Source organism: Budorcas taxicolor, chromosome 2, assembly GCF_023091745.1.
Source record: "Budorcas taxicolor isolate Tak-1 chromosome 2, Takin1.1, whole genome shotgun sequence".
Taxonomy (NCBI): Eukaryota; Metazoa; Chordata; class Mammalia; order Artiodactyla; family Bovidae; genus Budorcas; species Budorcas taxicolor.
The window spans coordinates 29,235,211-29,245,792 of NC_068911.1; the positions used below are offsets into that span (position 1 = coordinate 29,235,211).

At 42.2% G+C, this 10,582-nt stretch overlaps 1 pseudogene; it reads left to right on the forward strand.

Moving 5' to 3' along the window:
* Positions 1-5,503: 5,503 nt before the first annotated feature.
* On the forward strand, positions 5,504-6,409 carry LOC128070753 (heterogeneous nuclear ribonucleoprotein C-like; annotated as a pseudogene).
* Positions 6,410-10,582: the final 4,173 nt, after the last annotated feature.

Below are 10,582 nucleotides of genomic sequence, written 5' to 3' on the forward strand. Positions count from 1 at the left end.
GGCGGCTGTGGACTCTGCTGGTGGCTCAGCGGTAAAGAATCCGCCTGCCAATGCAGGAGACTTGGGTCCGATCCCTGAGTCGGGAAGGTCGGGTGGAGGAGGGCATGGCTACCTACTCCAGTGTTCTTGTTTGGAGAATCCCATGGACAGAGGAGCCTGGAGGGCTATAGTCCATGGGGTCGCAAAGAATGCACAGCTGAAGCGATTTAGCCAGTGCACTGTATTGAGCCAACTTTGACTCAGTTGGACCAACAAAGGTCCGTCTAGTCAAAGCTATGGTTTTTCCAGTAGTCATGTAGGGATGTGAGAGTTGGGCTATAAAGAAGGCGAACTGTGGTGTTGCAGAAGACTCTTGAGAGTCCCTTGGACAGCAAGGAGCTCAAACCAGTAAATCCTAAAGGAAATCAGCCCTGAATATTCATTGGAAGGACTGATGCTGAAGCTCCAATACTTTGGCCACCTGATGCGAAGAGCCGACTCATTGGAAAAGACCTTGATGCTGGGAAAGACTGAGGGCAGGAGGAGAAGGGGACTCCGGGAGAGGGTGAAAGACAGGGAAGCCTGGCATGCTGTAGTCCATGGGGTCACAAGGAGTCGGACATGAATGAGCGACTGAACAACAACTGTAATGAGACCGGAGAGCTGCCTGGGAGGTGTCTGTCCAGCCCTGAGTTTCCCAGAGAAGGGGCGGGGACACCGGGAGGGGCCAATCAGTGGCTTGGTCTGTCGACTTTTAACTTTTTGGAGTCAGAGCCTCCCTCAATCAAATTGAAGAACCCAAGCCTAGAGGGCTAAGGTACATAGGGTCGCAGAGAATTGGACACAACGGAAGCAATTTAGCATGCAGGCACTCATAAAACAGATAACTAATGAGAACCTACTGAACAGCGTAGAGAATGCTACTCAGAGTTCTGTGGTGACCTAAATGGGAAGGAAATCTGCAAAAGAGTGGGTATATGTATACATATCGCTGATTCACTTTGCTGTACAGTAGAAAATAACAAAATTGTAAAGCAACTACACTCCAATAAAAAGCAATAATAAAAATGAAGAACTGGAAGTCCTGTGATTAATCTAAACCTACAGAAAGATGGGGTGGGTCAGGATTTGAACAAGTCGGCCTGACCCAGAAACCTGCTTTTTCCTACCTACTGGGCTATTCTCACAAACACCCAAGCTAATCTTACCCTCCTGGAAACGGGGTTGATGACACATCCAAAAATCTCAGAGCTGTGATAATTCTGGGATTAGATATCAAAGAGTGAGAGAAGGCAGTTTTCAAAAGGCTTTAACCCTTAAACTTAACAAGGTTTAAAGATGTACCAAGTCAGCCAGACCAGCAAAGCAGGGAAGGGTCTTCCAAACAGGGAACAACAGGTGCCAAGGCAGGGTGGGTGGGAAGAAGGCAGAGGGAAAAAGGGGATGTCCTTCCCCTCACTTTCTAAGAAGGGGGAATTGTTGCAACCTTTGGATATGAAAAGGGCATAAACTAGGTACAGCAACTTAAAATATAAAGCATTGTTCTGTTTTGGCAACGGTGTAAAATCAGTTATTGTCCTTCTGCTGCTTCCATATGGGCACACCATTTCTTGCCTCACTGCGTCAGAGTTCCTGCGGAATGCTGGGCAGAAATCATCCATGTCCCAGGAACCAAGGAAATTGCGTGGTAGCTCACAAAGATGTTCAAGATAGCTGTTTAAGTGGGAATCTCTTCCCCTATACCCACAAAGCAGAGCTAAAAAGAAAAAAAAAAATCACAATTCTTTGCACTCTCAGCCAGTAGAAGTTTAACTGTACTGTCAAGGAATTTGACAGTTACTTTATTCCTTCACTTATAAAAAGTCTGATATGTATTAAAGAATATATGTTAATGTAAGTTATTAAACATAGTAAAGTGAAGACCTGCGAATGTACAACCAACTTATGAAACAGCCTGTATTATTGATGCTTCCTATATGCTCCTTCCAGACCCCCACCATCTGCCTGCTTCCTCTCAAGGTAACCACTATCCTGAGTTTTTAAAAAATCGTTTCAACTTTTCTCTTGTCTTTCAATGATAAAATTACTTCAGTGTGGCATCATACTGCTGTTTCTTTTCAATCAACATTTTGCTTTTAGAATCCAATCCTGTTGTGTATAATTATGTTTCTCCTACCATATAGCATGGGCTCCCCTGGTGGCTCAGAGAAAAGGAATTCACCTGCAATGCAGGAGAGGCGGGTTTGATCCCTGGATTAGGAAGATCCCCTGGAGAAACAAATGGCAACCCACTCCAGTATTGTTGCCTGGGAAATCCCAGACTGGAGCCTGGAGGGCTACAGTCCATGGGGTCATAAAGAGTTGGACACAACTTAGCAACTAAACAGCAACAACCATGATTTATCAATCCATTTTCCTGTCTCCAATATTTAGATTGTTTCCTTTCCCGGCTCCTCCCTACTCTTACATACATTGTTATGATTATTCTTACACATCCTCCTGATTCAAAGGTGCATGAATTTGTCTTAGGGTAGAGATGCTCTTGGAGGTATACAAGACACAGTCAAAGAACTTTCCTAAGTGGTTGTGCCACTCCCTGCAATACTTCGTCCATAAGCTTGAACACAGCTTCTTCCTTATTTTCATGAAGCACAGTTAAGACAAAGCTTATGTGTTAAATTTTTTTTCAATAACACCTGAGCACAATACAGGAAAAATCCTAAAACTGGCATAAGCTTCTGTGGGAGTTCTCAGGTCATGCTCCTTCATTGTGGATCCTCCCCTGCTGCTGCTGCTAAGTCGCTTCAGTCGTGTCTGACTCTGTGCGACCCCATAGACAGCAGCCCACCAGGCTCCCCCGTCCCTGGGATTCTCCAGGCAAGAACACTGGAGTGGGTTGCCATTTCCTTCTCCAGTGCATGAAAGTGAAAAGTGAAAGTGAAGATGCTCAGTCATATCCAACTTTTAGCGACCCCATGGACTGCAGCCCACCAGGCTCCTCCGTCCATGAGATTTTCCAGGCAAGAGTACTGGAATGGGGTGCCACTTCACTCTGTTTCATGGGCCATCTCAGCGTGACAGGATAAAAGCCTCCTTTATCCAGTCTTGCCTCCCTCAGACTCTCATGGCTTTTTGTCTCCAACTCTTAAAAACAGAAAGTACCAGTACTAATGAAGACCCCTCCTTCTCTAACTGCAACAACAACAGAAAGCAAACAAATAGGAACATGTGCTTGCAAAGATACAACCTCACCTACAATGTAGTCATCCTTTCGTATCACTGGGTATTATCATTGTTCATAATTGCTCTGAGCTTCTTCACTCTAGAGTGAAATTTTACTTTCGTGTACCCAGATGACCCATTAAACTGTTTTTCAAAAGAGCAGTCTTCCTCTAGAGATGAATTTTACACTCGTCCCCAGAGTAGTTCTTTTGGGCAAAGCCTCAATCATGGCTTGAAAGTAACAGAAGCTATCTTTAGCTAGTTTAAGCAGAAAAGAAGAATTTGTTCTAAGATTACAGGATATATTAAAGCACCAAAAAAGAATTTCTCACTGGCCAAATTTGAGTCAGGGACTTCTCTGTTGGCTCAGTGGTAAAGAATCCACCTGCCAATGCAGGAGGTATGGATATGATCCCTGGGTTGGGCAGATCCCCTGGAGAAGGAAATGGCAACTCACTCCTGTATTCTTGCCTGGGAAATCTCATGCACAGAGGAGTCTGGCAGGCTACAGTCCATAGGGTCGCAAAGAGTAGGACATAACTTAGTGACTAAATAACAACAATAAGCCCTCCTCTAACCCAGTCTAGAGAGATGAGGTCATATGGTACCAAATGGCTTCCAGTGAATTTTTGCTGTAGATGAAAGGGTCACTATCAATGCTCCAGAAATGTTTTTCAAATCACTGAATGGCAGGGACGTTCCAAATGAATAATTCTAAATAGCAAAGCCAATAATAAATATCTCATTTGTTCCTTTCCCCTTTCCAAAGAGTCAACAGTTATTTTATAAGTCACTTATCTTTATAAAAACATTCATTAATACAAGATGGCAACTGTATATCTTTCATGTAGATAATGAATATTCATAATGTATATATGTACTAATATATCATATTCACATATTATATATGAAATTATAAATAAATATTCATATACTATGTGTATGTAATATAAAATTATATACAATATAATTAATGTATTTAATATTTGATTAAATAATATAAGTATATCCAAAGAAGATTAATTTAGAGCTTTCCTTGTCCCAGAGAAATAAAAGCAGTTTCTCAACCTTGGCACTGGTGACATTTTAGACCAGCTAATACTTTATGAAAGGCGGAGGCTGTTCTGCGCATTGTAGGATGTTTAGCAGTATCTCCGGTCTTCACCCCCAAGGTATCTTCACCCCCTAGGTGGTAGTAGCATTCCCCTCTGTGCCACTGTGACAAGCAGAGGTCTCCAGACAGTGCCAAATGCCCCAGGAAGACAGTATTGCCAAATTAAGAACTACTGGTATAAATCACGATCTTAGTGAACACAACTGTGCTCATTTCACATGCTAGAAAGGTAATGCTCAAAATCCTTCAAGCCAGGCTTCAACAATACGCGAACCGAGTAATTCCAGATGTTCAAGCTGGATTTAGAAAAGGCGGAGGAGCCAGAGATCAAATTGCTAACATCCGGTGGATCACAGAAAAAGCAGGGGAATTTTAAAAAAAACCTACTTCTGCTTCATTGACTATGCTAAAGCCTTTGACTGTGTGGATCACAACAAACTGTGGAAAATTCTGAAAGAGATGGGAATACCAGACCACCTTACCTGTATCATGAGAAACCTGTATGCAGGTCAAGAAGCAACAGTTAGAACCAGATGTGGAACAACTGACTGGTTCCAAATTGGGAAAGAAGTACATCAAGGCTGTATATCGTCACCCTGTTTATTTAATTTCTATGCAGAGTACATCATGCAAAATGCCAGACTGGGTAAACAAGCTAGAATCAAGATTGCGGTAGAAATATCAACCACCTCAGATATGCAGATGACACCACACTAACGACAGAAAGCAAAGAGGAACTAAAGAGCCTCTTGATGAAGGCAAAAGAGAAGAGTGGAAAAGCTGGCTTAAAATTCAACATTCAAAAAACTATCTTGGCGTCTGCTCCCATGATTTCATGGCAAATAGATGGATGAAATGTGGAAACAGTGACAGATTTCATTTTCTTGAACTCCAAAATCACTGCAGTCGGTGACTGTAGCCACGAAAGTAAAAGACACTTGCTCCTTGGAAGTAAAGCTCTGAGAAACCTAGACAGCGTATTAAAAAGCAGAAACACGTTTTGTGAAGAGGCAAAGACTGAGTGATTGCGACCGCGTTGCCAACCTCTGGCAGCAATCGGCTTCTCCACATAGAACCCAGGGGTAGGAGATTTAGAATCGAATCTCTTTTCCCTTCCCCCTCCTGTGACTTTTTTCTTTATCTTCAGCTACTTTTTCAGCTTTGTGAGGCACCGTATCACCAAAGACAATGGCCAGCAATGTTACCAATAAGATGGATCCTTGCTCCATGAACTGTCGTGTGTTCATTGGGAATCTTAATACCCTTGTGGACAAGAAATCCGACGTGGAGGCAATCTTCTCAAAATACAGCAAAATCGCGGGTTGCTCTGTTCATAAGGGCTTTGCCTTCGTCCAGTGTGTTAATGAGAGAAACGCCCGGGCTGCTGTGGCAGGAGAGGATGGCAGGATGATTGCTGGCCAGGTTTTAGATATTAATCTGGCTGCAGAGCCAAAAGTGAACCGAGGAAAAGCACGTGTGAAACAATCTGCAGTGCAGATTACAGGTCAGTACCAGAACACCCTTCTCCATCCCCTCCACTCAGCCCATCTTTTGACTTGGACTGTGACTTTCAACAGGATTATTATGACAGGATGTACAGTTACCCAGCACGTGTTCCTCCTCCTCCTATTGCTCGGGCTGTGGTGCCCTCGGAATGCCAGCAGATATCAGGAAACACCTCATGAAGGGGCGAACATGGCTCCAATTCTAAGAGCAGACAGTGGGGATCTTCCTCTAAATCTGGAAAGTTGAAAGATGACCTTCGGACCATTAAGAAGGAGTTAACCCAGATAAAACAAAAAGTGGGTTCTTTACTGGAAAGCCTGGGAAAAAAATTGAAAAGGAACAGAGCAAAGAAGGAGTGGAGATGAGGAAGGGTAAGTCAGAAGAGGAACAGAGCGGCAGCTCCCTGAGCAAGATGAGACAAATGTGAAGATGGAGTCTGAGTGGGGGGTGCAGATGACTCTGCTGAGGAGGGGGACCTACTGGATGGCGACGATAGTGAAGATCGGGGGATGACCAGCTGGAGTTGATCAAGGATGATGAAACAGAGAGGATAACAGAGACAGCACCAATGGTGAGGATAACTCTTAAGCACATAGCAGGGTTTAGAAATCTTGTCCCATGATTTCTTTACCTAGGCGCTTGTCTAAGATCAAAATTTTCACCAGATCCTCTCCCCTAGTATCTTCAGCACTTGCTCACTGTTCTCCCCACCCTTGTCCTTCCCATGTTCATTAATTCATATTACCCATTTTCACTTCCTTTGACCTTCCTAGTAGTTATGTTAAGTCTTTACCCTGTAATTTTTGCTTTAATTTTGATACGTCTTTATGACTTAACAATAAAAAGGATGTATCAACTGTCTCCAAAATAATCTCTTGTTATAGAGGGAGGACAGTTCTTTCCATTCATACAGTAGCTGCTTCGCTAACTACAAAGGCAATCTCATTAGTTGAGTAGAACCTGAGAGCAGCTTTGAGTTAGAGGTATCTGTGTTATACCCCACATAACAGTGTTATGCGGGGCTGTTAAACACAAATGTAACAATGTATTTTTGTGAATGAGAGTTGGCATGTTAAATGCATCCTCTGGAAAAATAACTAGTGTAATAGACTTCAGGTCTGTTTTTTAAAGTTGATACTGTGGGTTATTTTTGTGAACAGCCTGATATTTGGGACCTTTTTTCCCCTCAAAATAAACAAGTCCTTATTTAACCAGGAATTTGGAGGGGTAAAAAAAAAGCAGAGACATCACTTTGCCAACAAAGGTCCACATAGTGAAAGCTATGGTATTTCTAGTAATCATGTACGGATGTGAGAGTTGAACCATAAAGAAGGCTGAGCACCAAAGAACTGATGTTTTTGAACTGTGGTGTTGGAGAAGACTCTTGAGAGTCCCTTGGACAGCAAGGCAATCAAACCAGTCAATCCTAAAGGAAATCATACCTGAATATTGGAAGGACTGATGCTGAAGCTGAATATCCAGTACTTTGACTACCTGATGCAAAGAACTGACTCATTGGAAAAGATCCTAATGCTGGGAAAGATTGAAGGCAGGAGGAGAAGGGGGCTGACAGAGGATGAGATGGTTGGATAGCATCACCGACTCAATGGACATATGTCTGAGCAAACTCAGGGAGATAGTGAAGGTCAGGGAAACCTGGTGTGCTGCAGTCCATGGGGTTGCACAGAGTCAAACATGACTGAGCAACTGAACAACAACAAGGTGAACTTTTAGTCCAATTGAAGACACAAAACATATATGAAACAACTGGAGGACAAAGAGGTAAAACAATATACAAGATTATATTATAAACAGTCATATAGTTTCCATTTTTGCCTTTAATATTCTTTGGAAGATGTGGGCTCCATCCCTGGGCCGGGAAGATCCCCAACCCACTCCTGGAAAATCCAGGAGTGTATTTTCAGGATTTCAGGAGTGTAATTTCCAGTATTTTTGCCTGGAAAATCCCATGGACAGAGATGCCGGGTGAGCTACAGTCCATGGGGTCGCAAGGAGTCAGACATGGCTGAAGTGACTTAGCACACAAGCACAAATCTATTAAGTCCTTAAAGCGGACAACATGCTACTTGCTGTTGGGTTCTATAAAGTGCATACTTTACATCTGTGAGGCATTCTGGTAAGCTTCCCTAAGAAAGTGATTATTGAATCAAAATTTTAAAAATCACTAAGAGTGAAAGGGTCAACAGGCTATGTGGGGATAGCGCTTTTAAACCAAGGAGAAAAGTGTGTGCAAGACCCCATGGCAAGAGTAGAATACGGGATATGAGTTAGGATTTGAATTTAACAGTCCAAGGTTAAGGTAATAGTCCTTTGGAGGAAGGTGGTGGTGGTTGAGAAGACAATCCATTGAGAGAACAGTCAAAATTGGAATCTTGAAATAAATGAATGATTGGGAATACTTTTGTAATGCAAATATGCATTCCTTTCCCTTCTTAATATTCAAATATGTTAGCTTTTTGCAATGCAAGACACAAAGTACAAAAATCTAAGCTGAGTGAATGTTAAATTTCAGAAGTAATGTATTATTTAATAGCAGTTCATCATGATATAAGGCTTCCTTTGTGGCTCAGCTGGTAAAGAATCCACCTGCAATGCAGGAGACCTGGGTTTGATCCTTGGGTTGGGAAGATTCTCCAGAGAAGGGAAAGGCTACCCACTCCAGTATTCTGGCCTGGAGAATTCCATGGACAGTCCACGGGGTCTCAAAGAGTTGGACATGATTGGGTGACTTTCACTTTCACCATAATATAATCTGCTAACGGTATTGGAAAATCTTGTCCATATTGTTACTGAACTCAGGTTCACCTGCTCCTCACTCAAGAATGCGATAACAAGAGACAAGTGTCAGGTAAAAAGAAAGACAGCTTTATTGAGGAGGATGGCAATCCTGGGGAGAAGGTGGACCCATGAACCAAAAAATAATCCCGGAGTTTGCTCAAATCTATGTCCATCGAGTCAGTGATGCTACATAATCATTTCATCCTCTGCCATCCCCTTCTCCTCCTGCCCTAAATCTTTCCCAGTATCAGAGTCTTTTCCAGTGAGTCAGCTCTTCACATCAGGTGGCCAAATTATTGGAGCTTCAGCATCAGTCCTTCCAATGAATATTCAGTGTTGATTTCCTTTAGGATTAACTAGTTTGATCTCCTTGCAGTCCAAGGGACTCTCAAGAGTCTTTTCTAGCACTGCAATTCGAAAGCATCAGTTCCTCAGTGCTCAGGCTTCTTTATGGTCCAACTCTCACACTGTACATGACTACTGGAAAAACCATAGCTTTGATTATACATATCTTTGTTAACAACTTTAGAGAAACTTTAAAAGGGAAGGGGGACAGAAAAAGGGAAGGTACTGAAAAAGATGCATAGTATCCTGCTAGTCACTTTTTAAAAATGCACAGACTTGTATAAAAATATATGCTGGGTTTTGCACAGACTCTCTGGATAGATGTTCCAGACACTAAAAACAATGATTGCTTCTGGGAAAGGGCCATTAAGGACTGGGGAGCAGGGGGGTGGGGTTCAAAAGCTGAAGGAAGATTTATTTTCACTGTATAGCTTTTAGTACTATTTCCCTATCTCATTCTCTGAGATAATGTATTTTTTAAGGAAACTACAACACAATGAAATAATTTTACTGATTTGCTAGAAGGAGGACTCATACTCAGGGAGGTCAAATTTTAGTCCAGCCTCTGCCACTAACTAGGTATAGGCAGATCACTTACGATTTTGTTTGTTTGGGGGCAGGGAATGGACTAAACAGCCTTTGGAATTGTTAAAGTCAGTGCTCAATCACTAGTGGTTGATCGGTCAATATGTATTTATTAGGTCCAAATTTATTATTGCTTTTAAATATGTATTAGAATGGAAACCACAAAAATGTCCATCAATAGGAAACAAGTGAAATTATGATACATCTATTCAATGGAATACTGTGTTCATAAAAAAAAAAGAAAGCTCTTTGACACCCAAAATGGAAAGACCTCTGAGATACATATTAAGTTTAAAAAAAACCTGTAAAGAAACACTAGAATGTATAAGCACTTGGCATATATAAATGATATATATATATAATGAATCATTATATATAAGTGATATATATATAATGAATCATTATATATGTGATATATATATAATGAATCATTATATATAACTGATATATATATAATGAATCATTATATATATATGCTTGAATGAAAGGATTTATAAGAAATAAGTAACATTTTTTAAAATTATGTATTTATTTTTGGATGCACTGTGTTCATTTGGATGCACTGTGTTCACTGTGGAGGCAGTGGCACCCCACTCCAGTACTCTTGCCTGGAAAACCCCATAGACGGAGGAGCCTGGCAGGCTGCAGTCCATGGGGTCGCTGAGGGTTGGACACAACTGAGCGACTTCACTTTCACTTTTCACTTTCATGTACTGGAGAAGGAAATGGCAACCCACTCCAGTGTTCTTGCCTGGAGAATCCCAGGGATGGTGGAGCCTGGTGGGCTGCCTCTATGGGGTCGCACAGAGTCAGACACGACTGAAGCGACTTAGCAGCAGCAGCATTCACTGACGCTGCACTGGCTTTCTCTAGGGGCAGTGCTCTGGTTTCTCACTGCACCGGTTCCTCTTGTTGTAGAGCACTGAACCTAGAGACTGAGGGCTTCAGGAGTTGCGGCACGGGCTTAGTTGCTCTGTGGCATGTGGGATCTTCCTGCACCAGGGATCAAACTTATCTCCCCTGCACTGGCAG